This window comes from Argiope bruennichi, chromosome 5 (genome assembly GCF_947563725.1).
Source record: "Argiope bruennichi chromosome 5, qqArgBrue1.1, whole genome shotgun sequence".
Lineage (NCBI taxonomy): Eukaryota > Metazoa > Arthropoda > Arachnida > Araneae > Araneidae > Argiope > Argiope bruennichi.
The window spans coordinates 124098265-124118103 of record NC_079155.1 but is presented as its reverse complement, the minus strand read 5'-3'; the positions used below and the strand labels follow the sequence as shown (position 1 = coordinate 124118103).

Sequence of the window (19839 nt, the reverse complement as noted above, 5' to 3'; positions counted from 1 at the left end):
CACGTCAATTTCGAGAAAATGGTCCTCAAATTTAAAAAAAATATATTTCAAATTAATTTAACAATTTATAAACAATTTTAATTAATATGTTTTTCATTTTTTATGCAAAAAATAAATATTTATTCTCCTAATTCTTGGCTTATAATTTAATTTTTAAAAGAAAAATAAGTATGAATGCATTTTTTAAAACATTCAGAATTACTTAAATTAAATTAATAATTTAAAGATGGGTTCAATTAATATGTTACCCATTTTTATATGCAAAAATTAATGTATTTTCTTTTAATACATAAGTTATAATTTATTTTTAAAAGAAAAATAATTATGTTCATGTATATAGTTCTTGAATTATTACTATAATCTAATTTTCAAGTGTTAAAATAATTATAAATCTAATTTTAAGCATAAAAATGTTTCAAATTAACTATTTTTTTATCTTAAAATCATTAAAAGTTTTAAAATTTTGGATTTTAATAAAGATAAATTATTTATTATGACTCAACGAAACTATATTTATATCTATTTTTTTCGGGAATTAAAAAGAGCAGTTGAAATAAATAAAATTATATCGGCAAACATTCAAAATGTTAATAACCAAATAGAAAAAGTAGAAAGCAGGTGTTAATTTATGTAATGCATAGGCAAATGGTTCAAAATTTTTTGTAACATACGATATGCTTTGTGCGCTGGCCGATTTTCTGAAGAGAAACAAATATTCTTTGAAGGTCAATGATATTTGTTTTTTTATCGATTCCTTTAAGGTTTCTCTTGTGGATAATCATTATTTTTGAATTTCGAAGGATGTCAAAATATATCTAACTTGTATGAAATGCTTTAAGATGATTACCATTTTGTTTCTTGTATGTAATAAAAAAATTAATGAATTTATTTATAATGTCAATAATTTAATTAACATTTATTATCATTTAAGTTATATATGTAATTATTTTTCCTGTTTAAAAATAAAATTATAATCCAAATATTAAGTCAATTATTATTTATTTTTGAGGGAGATTTATTGAAAAAAATTTATTTTTGATTGATAAAAGATTTACAAATTAATTAAAACTGTCTGTAATTTTATTGAAATAATTTTTTAAAAAAAGCGTTTATATCTTAATTTTTTTAATTACATTAATTTAATTTAATTAATACATTTATTTTTCTATATAAAGATTAGTATCATATTAATTGAAACCATCTTTAAAATGTTAATTTAATTAAAAAAAATTTGAATATTTAAAAAATGCATTCATATTCATAATTATTTTTCTTCTAAAAATTAAATTATTATCCAAGAATTAGGAGAATAAATATTTATTTTTGCATAAAAAATGAAAAACATATTAATTAAAACTGTTTATAAATTGTTAAATTAACTAAAAATAAATTAGGAAAAAAAGCTGTCCCAGGATCGAACCTGGGTCTCCTGAATTGCTACGCCATTGCTCTTATGCCTACCAGTGCCCTAAACACTATACTACTCGCAGCTCGGGAACGGTGACAAATTATTAGTACATAAGCTAGATAGAAGGTTTCATGGACATTTTTTCGAAATTGACTGATCGTTGTGCTTTAATATTTTCATGAATGAACATTCTAAATGTATACTACCATTATATTAAATCTCATCCCGAATTGAATTTTCAACGTCATACCCTCCCCTTGTAAAGGGATATATATTTTGTTTAGTTTGAGTCAATAAACTTTCTGATGAATAACGAATTTTAATTTTTTTTAGAAATCCTGAGTTTTGTGAGTAAAATGTTTTTAGACACTAACATTTTAGATTTTAAAAAGTTTCACTCTTTTGTGACTAAAACTGAGTAAGTTTTGAAAATTTCAATATATTTAATAAAAATGTTAGATTTTAGACTACTTTATTGTCCATTATGAGGAAGAAGTGCCAATCAGTACTCTGAATTTCCCCAAGGACTAAAATAATGAAATCATTGATAGTCCTAAAATATTTTGGTCATTATTTTATTCTAAAGTTAAACCTCAATTTCGAGTGCAATCTCAATCTTTTAGTAATAGTAAGTCTTATATTGAAACCTATTTAATAATGAAAAATAAACCGAATCTCTGTAATTTGATCAAAAAAATAGCTACAAAATATTCGTGGCAACAGTGATAAAGATGTCAATTTTAATTTGGCAGTTAAATGTATAGTTTTTAGAAGAAACACAAATATGCTTAATATGCTAAAAGATTTTTGTTTAAAAATTTAATATAAAGAAAGAGATTATAAGGCACAAAAATTGGTATGATTAATAAGAATATTATTCGGTTATGTAAAAATTGTTTTTTTGCTGCAAGAGTTTTGCAAATTATAGTTAAAACAATTCAAAATTTCCCTCTAATTTCAATTAATTAAAATTTCAGAATTCTATTCCCGAAATGCATATTTCCACTGTCTAAAATATGTATGGGCCAAATTTCTATGGAACACAATTATAGATACTATATTTGGTTCAGGTATATCGTGGAAGGGGAAAATATGGACATCGGCTACATTTTCTTGAATGTTTAATTAAATTTATTAATTAAAAATTAATCACATTTTGGCGTTTTTTCACCATATTTATTGAAATATTTTACGACACAAAAATGAATGAAATAAGCTTAAACTTCAAAATATCATTTCTCCTCCTCAACTTCCAATTTGATTGCATTTGAAACTTATTTAATCTAATTGTAAGTTTATTTAACAACAATATATTTCATTGTGGTAAAAATACATACTTTCTTATTGTTTTTATTGTTGTTACAAATATTTCATCATGGGTTTCATCAAATCTGCAACTCCGAAATGCTGCGTATACGATTAGGCACTCTATACTAATTACCATCATTACCAAAGGAAATTTATACTTTTTAGTACAAAAAAAAATAGTCATGGAAAATTTTCCATTTAGTAACACTCAGTATCTGTTAATAGAAATGCCATGCAATTAAAACGATTTCATTGTTGTAGATTATTTTTAATTCATTGCATCTTAAACTCTAGAAATTAAAACTTTTACAAAATTGTCTCTAAAATGACACTGCGCTATTCGCAATGAGGCGTTGAGTTGAGTGAATGAAATTTCTGAAAAGAAGTTTTATTTTCAGTCAATTTTATAATCAGACAACACTTTGACGGTTTTGTTCTTCCAAAATTTCATATATGCACCTGCAACTTTAAGGTTAAAAGCATTTGCTATTTTTCATCAAGTAAATTAATTTTATTTTGGAGTTATCTTTAACATTTATATGGACGTTTTTTACTTTAATATTTAATATTTTATTAACATTTATATGAACGTTGCTCACTTTAACATTTTATTACCATTCATATGAATGGTACTTGTAATTTCAAGTTGACAAATTTTTTCCAAAATTTATTAATGTTTAATACTTTCAGTGTGAATACCATACACAAAATTACATTTGTCTATTCATTACTTTATTGCATTATCTTTTTGCACAAAGAAACAGAAAGAGGGACGGACAAATCAAACATTCCAAAATCATAACATTTTCCGTCTCAAGCATGTCTGACACATATAAATTCCTTAAATTCCTGGAATAGAGTTTTGATTATTGAAATCTTCTCTCTTCTCATAATGGGAAAGCCTTCTTGAAACTTTTTTGCATATTCTAATAAATATTCTTATATATTATTAACAGCATGCTATTTTCAAACAATAGTTAAAAAAAAGAGCCTAATAGAATGTGATCTTCGACGATTAATCGTTGGGATGCGGTTAATAGCGGAATATGAAATATATAATTTGGAACATCTTTTTATTAACCAATTGGAAGCAAAATTTTGGCACCGAGCTGCAACTGTATCCATAAAATGAAAATACAAAACAACAAAGCCCAGACCTTTCATGGATTAGGTTTGCACATAAGCATATTTCAGATGTTGAATTTGTGAACCAAATTTTATCCGTCCAACTCTCTTCATTTTGTAGCAATCGTATTTGCTTATATTCGAATAGCAGCCCTCGTCTGAATTGATTTGGTAAAAATTTGAAAGAAATCTACAAATTTTGGGTGTAAAGGTAATAGACAAATTTCATGTGCTGTTGAACATCATGTTCACATACAGACAGACAGGTGTATTTCCAGAAGTGTGCTTTTCGGTCCTAGGTAGGTTTGAAATCTGAAGACTCATTAAAATCTCAAGTTCGAATTTTTTTGGTGATTTTTTTATTTTTTTTTATTTTTGATTGCCTCATATAAGAGAAATATGTGGAATTGCGTGAACTGAAAGTCCCGGGTTTGATTTGTTTTTTTAAACTTTTTCCACCCCACACCCACTCGTATGTTTAAGAAGCAGACTGATAGTGGCAGAAGAGAGCGGGGGTGGTATGGAGAGGTGTTCTCTGTGTAGGTAGTACTACGTTATAGATAACCAGGGAAGATAATCTATCACTCAGATTTGATCTGTCATCAGTGCTTCATGTCACCGAAAGACCTTTGACATGTCAAGGAGGACTTCCAGCCAGAGGAAAACGAGTAAGACATCAGATTAAACATAGCTGATTTCCACTAAAATCACCCCCAGCTGCACAGGATCGACAAGTAAACACAATTTATTTTATCAACAATCTTCTGATTACTGTCCATTTCCCTCCTTCTTATGATTGCCTATTCCAGAAAATCTCTAAATAGCTCTGACATCAAGAAGCTTAATTGAATGACAGTTGCTGAAGATAGACTAAAGATCTGAAAGATGGCGTGTTCATAAAATGCGTCTGCAAATCCAATAGTTCTAAATCGGTAAATATATCTGACAACCAGCGGGTGCCAAATCTTTTTCTCAAATTCTCCAAGAAAGGCGTTATATTAGAGAAAGCCTTGTATGGTATTGACGTACAGTATATACGAAATATTCGTGATAGGTAAGAATTCATTCGCGTCAAGTAAATATTCACTGAATCTATTTTGTGATTTTTGGTGAGTTTCTTGTCAATTTACATGAAATGCGGCGGTTAAAAATACATGACAATCGAATTTGTGTTTTAGAAATGTTTTTCCCAACTCATTGAAACAAAAATTTAGCAAAGAATTAAACTTGTAGTAATAAAAAAAATCACATATCGAATTTGACATATTTAAATCACTGCGTTTTTGAGCTATCGCATTTACATGTTTCTGAAAGTTCAGACTGATATGGTCAACTCTTTGTTCGATTCGGTTCAAAATTTGATAGGTGTCTTCGCTAAACATATTAAGTATGTGCACAGAATTTTATCCATCTAGTTTTCTTCTGTATTTATCTTGTAAAATATATTCAAAAGCCGAAAGGACTGACTTCCTCTAAATGGACTTGGCTCAAAATTAAAAAAAAAAATTCTGCAAATTTGCTGTGAGAAACAAACGCCAAATTTCATTCATCTAACTCAAAGTGTTTTTGAATTATCTTTATCATAGACTGACAGTCGAACGGATAAACAGATTTTTCCAAAAATGTGTTTTTTTGAACTCAGGGGGGATTAAAATGCGCAGATTTGTCAAAATCTCGAATTCGAATTTTTTTTAAAAATGTATTCAGCGATATTGGATGATCGAAATTATATTAACTTTCAAAAAGGAAATTTTATATCAATGCACCATTAGAAATATGGTGACGTGTTAGAATTGCAAATACAATTTTGAAGTGAATTCCACTCTTATCCGTTTGAACTCCTTCCTCAGAGATAGGTTTGAAGTAAATGGAACTGTTAAGAATGTTCAGAGACAACGTGATGCGTGAGTAGCTAATAAGTACTCTTGGGCCTAGTTGGCGCTACTAAAACAAGAGACGCTCCCTTGGCTTAAAATCGCTGACTTCGTCAGTGAGCTTGTCCATGGCAAGTGCCATTATAAAAAGCCGGCGCCCTGGCATAGGGATAGCGCGTCTTCCCCTGTGACCTGAGCGTCCTGAATTCGAGTCCGGGTTCGGGCATGGTTGTTCTTCATCTGTTCTATCTGTGAGATGTGTGGATGTGTCCCCCTGTAAAAAAGGGTTGTGCAAGCGAATGTGATGCGTGAGTAGCTAAGACGTACTCTTGGCCCTAGTTGGCGCTACTGAAACAAGAGACGCACCCCCGGCTCTTCAGCGAGCTTCTACTTGGCAAGTGCCATTATAAACAACAACAACAGAGACAACGTACTGGAAGACCAAGATCATCAAATGAGTGATTCAGATGCAGAGGAAAGGGTGTACGAAATATGTAATTTACATTCAAGGATATAGTTTCACAAGTTTGATAGAGAATTAAGAATTCTAAAAGATAGTCTCCATCATATTTTCAAGAGATTTAAGTGAAAAATAGCAAACAGATATCCGCACATTTGTAAAAAATATCCAGTTAGAAAAGTCGAAATTTTTAGTAGCATTTGTTTAAATATAAAAACCCAGAATTTCGAAAATGATTGGAAGGTTTCTTAAAAATTTATGGAACAAAATCTATAATTTCTAATGAATGGAAGGAAGTCTTTGATGATATAATTATCCGCCATCATCTATAATGCTGTACAGATTTAAAAACATCCTCTCTTGTTTGGCCTGCATCATTATCGGGTGTGAAATCCCAACAGCTATTTTGCCATACAGCAACTAAGATAGGTTCTTTATAGAGTAAATTGTCTAATATATTGATCTGCATATAAACTTAAGTACGAACATATAGCAAAGTCAATGAACGGAGGTCTCTAATTTTTATTATTTTATATTTATATTGATTTATCATGTTCTTATTTCTCGGGAAAAAGTAAAAATCATCAAAAAAGTAAAAAAGTAAGAATCAAAAGTAAAAATGCTAATATTTTCTGCATTTCTTTAAAAAAAAATATTCATTCGCCATGCATTTTTTTGAGTTAATGGCTCGCTATTTGTTTCAATTCTATGATGAGTTTTGATTTGAGTGTTCGTGAGCATTATGAATAGAGAATATTTCATTGCAAAGAAACGCAACTTTTAATGCTACTATATATTTACATATAAAATGTAAGGCAAATAGTGTTTTTTTTTTTTAATTTACTAAACACTCTGTCAGTGTGAATGATATTTTCTACAACAACTTTCGTTACTTAATCAGGTTTAATCGGATTTGAGATCATTATAAGACAGGCGCATCTTATAGGTTAAAGGGAATGGGATGGCATTTCGAATGAAATGTTTTTAAGTATGCACGATTCTTTTACATACAATTCCTATCGATATTTACATCAGAATAACTGCCAATTAAAAAACAGAAACTGATTACAAAAAAAAAAAAAAAAGATGCAATTGTAACTGTTTATAAACTTTAAATTGAGACTTAGAATGAATTTAAAATACGATGTTCAATGTATTTCATAAATTATTATGCTATCTAAGTGTGATTTATTTGCGATATCATATTGATCATATCATATATCATGATATCATATCATATTTTATTGCGATATCATCATATTATAGAGATGCGCTCATTTGAACAAAACGATATAGCAAGATTCTAAAATAGAAGATTTGAAAAGAAAATTGGGCAATAATATGCGGCGTATAATGTGTTATCTTTATCCAGCCTTTATTTTCGAAATTGCATATGATAAAGATATAAATTTTCAATTACAGAGACTTTTCTGATGGGGCATCAGTATTTAGAAATTGTGAATACTGTCCACCGATTTAAAGACAAGGTTCAGTAAAGAATGAACCACCTTCGTAGATTACTATAATTTTTTTTATTTAGGTTTCTTATCAAAGAAAGAAATTTAGTTGTAATTAATGTTCAAAGGAATTCAAAGAGATACATTATTGTTTAGGTTTACAATTTTTCCGAATCGAAATATAACAGAACTCAATTCAGGAGTGGGAGGCCCAAAGACTGAATTCGGAACATTTAGGAAAGGAAATCCGAGAAAAATATTTTCGTAGATGGATCAAAATTAGGTAATAAGGCTGGGATGTGGTTTTGTAAATTTTACTAATGAGAAATGAATCTAAAAACAAAACATATAGACCTTCAGATAATTATTCCATTTTTATGGCTAAAATCTCAGCCATAAAGCTTGCTATTGAATGCAAAATCGAACAACAATCTGATAAATGTACAATCGCTTCAAATGAAAAAAAAAATCCCTCTTATAGCCTTAGAATTTCTGAATGAAAAAACAGATTTAAATAATAATAATAAAAAAAAGACAAAGAAACTAAATAACATTTGGAACCAATGACCTTAACGAAGTTCGCAACCAAAAATGCTAATTGTAATATACCCACGGCTTCGATTTTTTAATTCAAATTTTCGATTCAAAAGAATTTTTTTAAAAATCAATGAGCCTTTCTCAACAGGAATAGTCTAACTATAAAAAAGTAAAGTTAAAAGATAATTTTTGAAGAAAGTAGACTTGAAGAGGTTAAAAGGTGTTTTGTTTTCCTTAATCAAACTTTTTCTGGGCACGCTATCTTCAAAATGCATTAGAAGAAATTCTTTGGTAAGAATGAGAAATGTAACTATGGAACTACAGTCGCTACAAGCCAAACTCGGACACCACAGGAAAAAAACTTGTTTTGCCAAAATATTTTAGCTAAAATGAATTAGAAAAAAAAATAAAGATTTTTTTGACAGTGAATGTATTGTGCAACTGAAAACAAAGTCAAATAGCGCCAATTCATAAATTATAATTAAAAATTTAGTCATAAAATTATAATTTGTGAAAAAGAGTCCGTAAGCCAAACTCGGACATCTCACAATTAAGCACAAAATAATTGCAACTTATTGGGTAAAAATTACTTCCACTTTTACGATTAATGTTATAATTCTTCAGGGGAACTTTCCAATTGTGTTATTTTTATTTATTGTGGAATTAAATAATAATTTAATTAAAATATCAGGGCAAAGAGGCCAAACGAGCATTGAGTTAAGAAAATTTGTTATTAAGCATGCTGAAAATGGAAAGTAAGTGCCAGAAATATCAGAGATTGCCCACAGAAGTCATTCAACGTTTAATGACATCATAAAATGCTTTAAAACCAATAATCAGGTAGAAAATATGCCTAAGCTAGCCCACAATAAGATTTTCAAAGAAGCAGATGATCGACATTTAATCAGAAAAGTAAAAGCAAATCCATTACTCAGTGCACCATACCCATCTATTATTGCTAAAAAAGAATTAGGAAAAAAATTTAGCCCATGAACAATATAAAAATATGCACCATAAGACAGATCTCAATGGGGGTAAAATCAGATAAAAGCTTTTCATAAGAAAGCGAAATCAGACTAAGATTTAAATTCGCAAAATAAGGACTTAAATTCGCAAGGAACATGAAAACAAGGATTTTTCTTATTGGAAAAATGTCTTATTTACTGGTGAGAACAAATTCGTCATTTTTGGATCCGATGGCAAGCCTTGCGTCTGGAGAAAATCGAAGGAGAAATTTCGCACAAAAAAATTTGTAAGCAACTGTGAAGCATGGTGGTGGATCAGTATTGGTCAGGGGCTCGAATTCAACTACTGGATGAGGAACCCTATATTTTATTGAAGGGAGAATGGATCGGAATGTATACCTCGACATTTTGAAGAAAAATTTTCGATAATGTGTGCTGAAACTTTCTCTTGCCAACAACTGGCGATTTTATCAGGATAATGATTCGAAACATAATGCTTATCGAGTGCGTTACTGGCTTCTATATAAGTGTTCTCTCGTCATGGACACTCCACCCCAAAGCCCCAATATAAATTCCATCGAAAATTTATTGAAATACCTGAAGAAAAAAGTCTGGAAACACTCCATTTCCTGTAAAGATGAATTGAAAAAAGTATTTTTGCAGGAATAAAAAATATTGAAATTAATTTTTGTGAAAAAATTAATTTATGCCTAAGTGTCTTAAAATGGTTATAAAAACAAGGACTTACATATAAAACAATTATTCATTTGAAATATTTACTAGTTTTTAAAATTTTCTTATCCGTCCGAGTTTGGCTTGTGCATTATTTTTTCTTTTATTTTGCTTTTTGCCATAATTTCTGGTTAAAATGAATTAATTTATAATTTTTGTTATTTGCTTTTATAATTGCAATAAATATGCTATTGAAAATTCATTTAATTAAATTTCTTATCATTTTTAGTTTACAAATTTTGATTGTATTAGTATCTTTTCTTTGATGTCCGAGTTTGGCTTGGAGTGACTGTATAGAAGGAGAAGCCGAATATTATTTTTTGAGTGCTACATTTTAGGATATGCGAAAGAGAAATGCTTTATTTTAATTTTATTTGACCTTTTTATGTTGATAGAAAAACATTTTTTTTAATACACTGATAAAAATGTTTATTTTTTAAAGTTTTTATAGATATTACTTTTTTATTTTTCAATTTTTATTTCTTATGATATTCATTGTAGTTTTAAGAAGTCAAATGTAGCCAATATTGTTGCCACGGAAATAACTGTATCAAATCATCCGACTTCCCTTATAGCTATATCAATATCCTAAAGGAAAATTTTCATCGTGAAGATAATTATCTTCTATTAATATTCTAAATTTCTAAAAATAAATAATATAACTTGACTATTTCTCACAAATTATAATTAGTTTATATTTAGTTAATATGTTATAATTTGTTAATATGTTAAATAATATTCAATCAGAACTCGTGTTAAAATGTAATAAATATTTAATTACCGTTCTTAATATTTTTGTAATAAGAAAACAATTTTAATATATTTTTAAATTTTGACTTTGGCTAATTTTTTTATCAAAAATATGGATGTTAAAATATGGACCTTAACATTCCTGAGATTCAGATGGAAATACTAGAATTAAATTTATCACTTATAGTATATTTTAATATTTGATTTTTATCATTTAGATTTGATCTTAATATCTTTATGATATTGCTAGGTTTCAAGATAATTATTTCGCATTCCCTCTGTTTCATAATAGAAATAGCAAAAGAATATTTAAATGGGAATTATTGGCGGAGGCAGCTGTAGATAATGTTGTGCTCAATTACGCAGCCATCAGTCAATGTCTCAAAATATTTATCATTTGTTTTAACACATCTCTGAAATTTTTGACTCACCTAATTATTACGAATCATAACTATTTTTCTAATTCCCTCCACTAATAGCCAAACAGATAAACTGTTTTCATTTCATTTGATTATCAGCCGACTGTATAAGTAAAATGAAAAAAGAGAGTTTTCAAGTAAAGATGGAACTGTGATTATTCAATTCTTGGTGCATCAAAAGAAAAGTGAAAAGTTGCAGAAAGGTGAAATTGCGTTAGCTGCAAAGCATTTTATGTACAACAAAATAACCATATCAAGAACTTGAAAATGTGCTTATGAAAATATTTGTCAGGGTGAATCTTATGCTGATATTGATTCTCTAAAAAAAATGTGAACATAAATTCAAAGATTATGAAGAAAAACCTGGAGGTTTTTCTCTTAATAAGAGAGACGCCCGAAAATCAACAGATCTATCCGTTGAAATTCTCAAATTTACATAATTCCGAAATTAGAAATAAAAAAGCCATAAATCGATTTTAAAGTATCACTGAATCATCTGTTACAGAAGAGAATAAGAACGAAACGTTTCGCAGCTCAATAATCCTACCTACACATTTCAAATGCCGCTACAAAATTTATTGAAAAATCCAAAAATTATGGAAACATTCAAAATAAAGATCAAGAGGAGATTTTTTAAAATTTATTGCATATTTTCACCTATATTTTTGATAATAAATGTTGTTTCTACATTTATTTCCTTTTGATACTATTATTATGTGACTAATTAACTTCAACAACCGAACTATGAAAAACCTAATACAAAAGGGGTATATTATTACTACACATAAAAATATTATTTAAATATTTAATCTTTAATATACTTGATAATTCATAGTTAATATTACGGAATCTAATAGTTAATATTTCTCAAATATTAATAATTAGATTTGAGAAATATTAATTATTAGATTCTCGGAAATCAGTTTTTAGCTAAATTTATGTATTAACCCGTAACTCAGAGTTCTTAAATAATTTATTGTTGTCGAAACCATGTAACTGTAGAAAAATTCAGAATGAATTCAAAAATATAAGGAAGCCTATAAAAATGTATCACAAAATTCCATTTCTTCAAGCATTGTACATGCGAAGTGAAGTAAAAAAAAATTAATCATAAAAATGAATGATAATAATAGCAAAAAACAAAATTGCGCAAAATTTCAAAGTATAAAATACATATATAATTATCCCATTCACAATTCATTATTAATATGTTTATCAAAGACTGTTTTAATGTTTATAGTGAAAATGATTACCAAAATAACCCTGTCGTTCATACATTGCGATTTTCTTTGTATCTCTGATTTGTCCATGTTATGAAAAAAATAACTTATTATATAAGACTCGGATCTACAATACTTTAAATACATGTATGCTTATATACTAACCAAATAATTTTTATCGGGCCTTTTATTCTTCTTAATTTTAACATGGTATATTGGTTATATGTTGGGTCAGCCGTTGGGCATAGAACAACTAAAATTGGCAAATATTTACTTTTGATATAATAGGTACCCACAGCAAAATTTTTTATCAGACTTTCAATTTCACATTAATCGAAATATTAGTATTTTTCCAAAATAACTGTGATGAATATATAGAACAAAAAAGTATTTTTATATCATTTTAAATTTCAGGGAACAAAATTATTTTCTGTAATGCCACTTCTTATCTTTGCAATTGTTTTTCAAATATTATTGATTTTTTTTAAAACTATATTTCATAATAATATTTTGTTTTTAGTTACCACATTTAAACATACGCTGGCTCTCGATAGGAGCACCTTGTATTTGTGGATGAGCTTCCGGCATGGTAATTGGTTCTCGCCACCCTTAAAGGTATACGGAAGTGTTGGGGTGACTACGTCCCATCGATGACGTGACGCATTTCCTTAGGGAAGGGTTGTACCGTGACCTGTGATGGCCTTTAGGACTCAACCACAGTTCCCGTCAGTGTTGCTGTGACTGCTGTCCGGTCATGCTAGTTTTTCCGTGTGCCTTCGGGTGTGTCGGAGTAGTCAGTCTATGATTTAAACACACGTGTGCCGAAATGATACCTTTGTCTGAATTACTTTTTGTGCGCAAGTTGTCGTAAGTAAAATTGAAAGCAAATTTTTGGAATGATTTATTTAAAGAGAGATGAATCAAACAAAAACACTATCATACTATGAACTTTGGTCCAGAAATGTAAATTACTTTTAAATAAATAAATTTAATTTTTTTTTTCTTGAAGAGAAGTATATTGTAGTTTGTACTGTAACAATACATCAGATTGCAAATTAAAATAAAGTAATCTGTTATTTTCAAGATATAAAGAAATATTACAAACTCATCGCAAACTATTACTCATAATAAAGTTAACTTAGATCGCAAATTTATAACTACGAAAGAAAAGATATTTTATAAAAATTCCAGGGACCAGAACAAAAAGAAAATTAGAAGAGAGCTTACATTTGTTTGAGGTAATTTCCTTCTTGAAGTGGTTCTTCTCAACTAATAAAAGGAAATACATGTTAAACGGAGAACTGGTTCGGTAAAAGATTCTTTGATTCTACCTTTTTAATCGTATAAAGTAATTACCACGCGGTAGGAATAACGATACTGACAACAATTAATTCAAAAAATTAATTTTCATTTGTTTTCCCGTTTAATGAGTAATAAGAAAGAAAAATTCGTACACTGAAGATATATTTTGGATTTAGTTATATTAACGTCCAGTTTTAAAGCAACACTAAGGCTATTTTGGGACGAACCTCGTAATTTCTAGCCGCAGGCAGATGACGAAAACGACACCTGAGCTGGCACCCCCTCTGCAAGCTTCTACTCCATGCCACAGGGAGGGTGTTTTTCCCCAGACGGATTTAATGTGCACCAGACCCTCTGGCACGACCTGAAACTCTCCGGTTCTGAAACAGAGACCTTACCACCAGGCCACCGCGGCCCGCTTTATTTTTGTAAATCAAGCTTCAATTTTGTTTAATGAAGTCTCAAGAGTATTATTCTGCAAAAAGTAATTTCTTATAGAGTTAAATTTTGACTAATTTTTCATCCAACTTTATAATGAAACTTTTTAAGGAAATAGTTAGATAAGGAAAGACCGAGATTTGACCAGTTTGATATTTCAGATTAAATAAAATTACATGGTAGTGAAAAATCTTACGGTTTGGTTTGTCTAAGTAAATAATAATTCAACCACCATTTTTTGAATGTAAATTAAATTTTATAGTTATTTTATTTTCTTTAATTCTGCTCATTTAAAAGAACAGATTTCATTAACATAATTATTAATAAGTTAATCTGTCAATAAATTCGACTTAGAAAGTTATTTTTATACAGCGAAATAACTTCTCTTTCTTTAAATTTTAAAGATTAAATGAATATTATAAAAATTATTTTACAAGTGTTAACTTGCGAATAACATAATGAAATGTAAGAGTTTAAACTTTATCATATCGACTATTTGTCCTCATTTTGTAGCAAAGAAATTAAAAAAAAAACAAAAAAAAAAACAGCAACAGGTTATTTCAAAATATCTTATAAAATTAATCGTTATAGTTCACAATTATAATGCTTCATAAATCTATATCTATCTATACTTATAATAAAGCTCAATGTGTGTGTGTGTGTGTGTGTGTGTTGGCGCTCTACAGGCAAGGTCATTTGACATACAGCTATCAAATTTGGTACATGTATACCTTAGAGGTCGGGAATGTGCACCTGGGGTCCCTTTTTTTGAAATTATAATTAGAATTTTAATTATTAATTAAAAACTAACTTTCCCGCCAAAAAAATCTTCCATTTTCCCCACCGCCATATTTCCGCCAAAAAAATCTTCCATTTTCCCCACCGCCAAATAAGTAAGGCTTTAGTTTTTTTTTCTCCCAACAGTAATGAGTCTAGGGTTAACATTTTTCAGCGGATTATTTCAAACGATTCTGTTTATTTTCTTAATGTTTTATGCATTTAAAATTAAGCATTGTTAATTAATCCATGTTTCAGATTCATTCTGAAGTACTTTTGAATTAAAATAACACAGAATAAAGGAAATTAAAAATGTCTAATCTGCATAGCGTTACCCCAACTGGAGTAGAAAAATTCACGCATTTGCGTTACCGTAAGTGGCGAAGAAAATTCACGCATGCGCATTTTGATTGTTGCCATGACAACCGTTATCAACGGATGATTTAAATTATTTTTAGGTTAGTTGCATGCTTTTGTAAGTAAATTGTATTCATGTTAGTTATATATATTTTTAAATATGCTTATAGTTTTAAGTACATCATTTTTTAAGTACTTTTTTTAAACCTGTTTTCGACCCATTATTTTAAACGATTCATTTTATTTTCTTAGTGTTTGATGCATTTAAAATTAAACATTGTTAAATAATAGATCTGTTCCTGATGAATCTGAGAAAATTTTGTTGACAAATTCTTGAGATATTACATAAATTAAGAAAGATATTCTTTAGTGCCCATAAAGTTTAAACGCTCAGTGACTCTATTATCAGTAATCATATTATTAAAAAAAATGCTTTGTTTCAGTAAAAAATATTATTATATTAATTGCAGATTAATCATTTACACTTTAATTTAAAGCATAAATTCTACGAGGGGTAACAGAAAATGAGAGAGATACATATCACGTTATGACTGAAGGCCTTTATAATATTATGAGTGAATTATATGACTATCAAAATTTGAAGTTTTAAAATATTTTGCTGAAGAATCTATTAAAGTTGGAATTGCCTAAAATATTTAATTATTAAAATTTTAACGAACATTAAGATTGGCGAACCGGCTGGTCGCCAAAGGCGGCTAGTATATAATAAAATAGAAGATATTAGAAACTTTAAAAATACATTTTAAGCAATTAACAGCATTAAAATTGGATACAGTGAAAAAATACAAATAAAAAAAGATATAAATTTTATTTAAATAAAGATGCATCCATTTCCGGTAAAGACATTTACTCTATTATTCTTATATTTCTGGAGAAAAATCACTTGAATTTGAGTCAGATTTACCGGTAGGGTCTTTTGTGCTTTTTTGGGAGAATCTTTTCTTACTATATTTTAACATACTAGGTAATTAACGAAAGAGAAACCCAATTTTAGAAGACATTATTTATGTTTTATGACTTTTCCTTATATTTCTTTTCGGTTGCGTTATATTCCAGCGGGTCAGAGTAGCCAGTTTGTGATAACCTTCCCGAAATGTTAATTCATCTTGCAGAACCAAAGAGCCGAGTTGCTTCTTCTTAGTCTGAATGAATAAAGCATTATATTCATGAAACAAAAACAAAACAAAAATGTTGCCGTCTTGTATCACAACATCATCATTCATTTAATTTTCGTCATCCTTCTTTTCATTTCAAAAATATCAATGAAAAGCTATAAATATAATAGATTCATCAATGCGATTAAGAATCCCGAATCGTTCCTAAGAATCCTGAATGTAATCTAGCCATATTTATGTTTAGCTATCTTTTCTTATTCCTGACTATGACTACATTATTCTCGTTTTGAGTTAGTCAGTATTAACTGATAGAGATGTAATATTTGTTGCTTTATGTATCGTCGATGAAATATATCAGGACTTCTTGTGAGAAGAGATTAATCTCGATCTATTCTTAGATCAATTTTATGGCGCAGCATGGTCAGCACATTTAACAAATATTTTCGTCAAAAAGAAGCTCTTGAGAAATGAGTAGATAAAGACTTTGTCTTCCAACAAATAAGTAAAAACAAAGAACGTTCCTTCATCATTTTTGTAAATAGCACGTTTTTCAAATTGCTTCCCCTTTTTCGAATAAAATCGTGATGTGGAGTGGTAATTTCAGTTGTCTAATATAGAGATGTATCTTTCTAATTTCCCTTATCAACCTTTTTTTTTTAAATAAGGATATATTTCACTGTTTTTTATAGAAATAAGCATGATTAATATTAAACTTATGTCATACAGATTTGAAATTATAACGAAGTTTAAATTGAAGTGATAAACCGCTTTGTTACCGCTTGTAACATGACTAAATGGAGTTTGGGACTTCTCTTCAATCATGAGATAGAAGGAAAAAGCACCTTCAATTTTGATCTAAAATCCATTACCCACTTTTCAAGGGGGGAAAAATGCATAATGTCACTCCCCTGCAATGCAGCATGAAATAATGATTATGACTTTATATGACTATTATTATGGCATTATATGAATTGAATGCGCAGTCAGAATTGTGCAAGCATTGGTTGAAAATCTCCCAGTTAGTTGTGATATGATTCATACGGTAATGGCTAATGACTTAATGGCGTTTTTTTCAGCATGGCATGGAAATTTAATTTAGGTTTGTAATACTGTTGGAAATAAGATCATTTTGATGGGTTTGCTTTTGGAATACACTTATTCGATGATAGTACAGTAAAATCGATGTTTGAAATACTTTTTTAGAATTCCAAATGTTTTCTAAATTTTAATTGAATCTTGATATGATAGGTTGTTTTAGTTTTTAGGTACTAGAGATGCAAAAGCCCAGGTAAATTTAAGAAATCTAAAATGCCTGTTGTAGTTTAAATTCATGAATTTCGCAAAACATTTCATGACATTTGCTGATATTTTACTGAAAAGAACTTTCTATTTCTTTCGAATTTGAAGTTTTTCTGAAAGTATAAAACTACTAATAACTTATTTAAAATAAGTTTTCGGGACAAAATTACCATTTTGAGTTACAAAAAATAAAAATAAAAAAATTAATAGAATGTTCTGAATAACATAAAAACGTTAAAAAAATATAAACGACAAAAATATTCTAAGAAGATTAATTGACGCATGTTGACTTCCAAAGAATTAAAATCTTATGAATAGTAAACATTTTTCAATTGCATTATGGAAAGGACATCATATTTGTAGCGAGTTGTTTTTCAATATTCATTTGGATTTCTTAACGAAACGGATGGAGCGAAACGCCGAATACATTGTTTATGTAATTATTTTAATTTGCATTAATAAAAAAATTATGCATTTTAAGCAATTATGACGAAGACAATTTAAAATTTTTCAAAGGAAGAGACAAGAAAAATTTATAATTTGATTCAATGGCAAACACTTTATCATATAATTTTATATTTTTCTATATAAAAATATGCGGTTAAAATTAACTTATTTTTATCATGGGGAAATATAAATGCCTGGCACTTCTTGATGTACTTTACCATCCTTTAACGTGAAAATGTTTACCGATTGGATGCTACTCTGCAAAATCACTCCAAACTCTCAGCAGCTTTTCTTTATTCGATATACTGTAGGACTAGACCTACCAAACATGGTGTGTAGTCACTTCTTGGGTATTTATTAAAAAAATGTTATTCATCATTTTAATAAAGTTTTCAAATAAAAATTATTGGAGAGATGGCAATGGTAACAAAATGGTAACGGTCTTACCCCAATAACTTATAAATTAATTTTAATAACTAATAATGATACAAATTAATTTCATTAGGGATATATTTCGGACAACTATTTCACATCGATTTAAAATACAATACTTCAGCTTTACAGGAACGCACATCTTATTACTATAAATATTTTTTTGATGGAGATTTAATATTTCAAACATATTTAAAATATTTTTCATTGTTTTAATTATGGCATGTATATGCACATGCTTTGCGACAAAAGTTTAAAAAATTTTGTGGGTGTTTGCAGTTATTGTTGAATTGCATATATTTTTCCATTGTTGTGAGAATAATTTTTTTAAAAAAATAGTAAGATACGATTCAATCCTAAAATATTTTCATGCTACGATGTTTCGGACTAGAAGTTCAAATCTCCTTTATTTATTTTATTTTAATTTTATTTATTTATTTTTCGTTATAGTTGAACAGCATCCTTTTAGACGTAGACAACATTTGAAGTAGTTTTTCCTCTTCTGAGCTCGTATGACTTGTATACTGATTAATTAAGTAATATTCTGTTGCTTTTACATGCAAAATTGAGCTCTAGGAAATATTTGACCCAAAAAATGTTGATTGAAAATTTTTATAAAGAGCCGTTATATTTCGCTGTTCGGTCCTGCTTCAAACCGAAATATGATTATGGAATTTTAAACAAACGTATCATTATAATTTAAGAAAAGCTTATTATAAATTGCTCTACAGATTTATGTATAAAAATTACAATTTAATACAAATATTTATCATCTTTATAATGCCTTGGTAATTGCAAGAATACAAAATTATGTTTAATTATCCATCATGGAATATGATATTTTTAAATACCTTCGATTTCCCATATAATTAAAATTATGTTAATTTTTTTCTAGTTTCATAAAGTCAGTTTATCATGCGATAAGCAAAATGATCAAATTTTATAAAATAAAATATTAAAATAAATAAAGGATAATTGCACTGCGATTAGATTACATTTCAACACGTTTGTTCTTTCTTTTTCATCGCTAATTACAAAAATCAATCAATAAGTTTATGTATCAGTAAACATCAAGAACTTTCCAAAATTTTCCAAAAAACCGGTTTATATTTATACAATATATATTTTCATTAGCAGTAAGTTATATTTATCTTCAAATATTATTTGGATTTTTTTTTGACACCACATTCGTGAAAAGAAGTGTTTAGTCTACCTCCATATTATGACACCCACTTTCAAGGATACGCTCTAATCTCCAGAACTTGAATCAATATTTGCGCAAACAGTCCTCTGCTGAATCGCACATGGTGGATTTTAGCGCTCACTCCACTTATCTACCTAAAAAAAGAAAAACAAATACTGATAATCTGCGATCTTTATTATTTTTTCTTCCAGA

At 28.6% G+C, this 19839-nt stretch overlaps 1 long non-coding RNA gene across 1 annotated transcript in view; it reads right to left on the bottom strand.

Moving 5' to 3' along the window:
• The window catches only part of LOC129969488 (uncharacterized), a 38442-nt gene that overhangs the window by 9688 nt on the left and 8915 nt on the right, over positions 1-19839 (bottom strand). The window contains exon 3 of the long non-coding RNA XR_008784522.1: positions 19657-19781. This is a non-coding gene — a long non-coding RNA (uncharacterized LOC129969488). The remainder of the gene's footprint in view (positions 1-19656; positions 19782-19839) is intronic.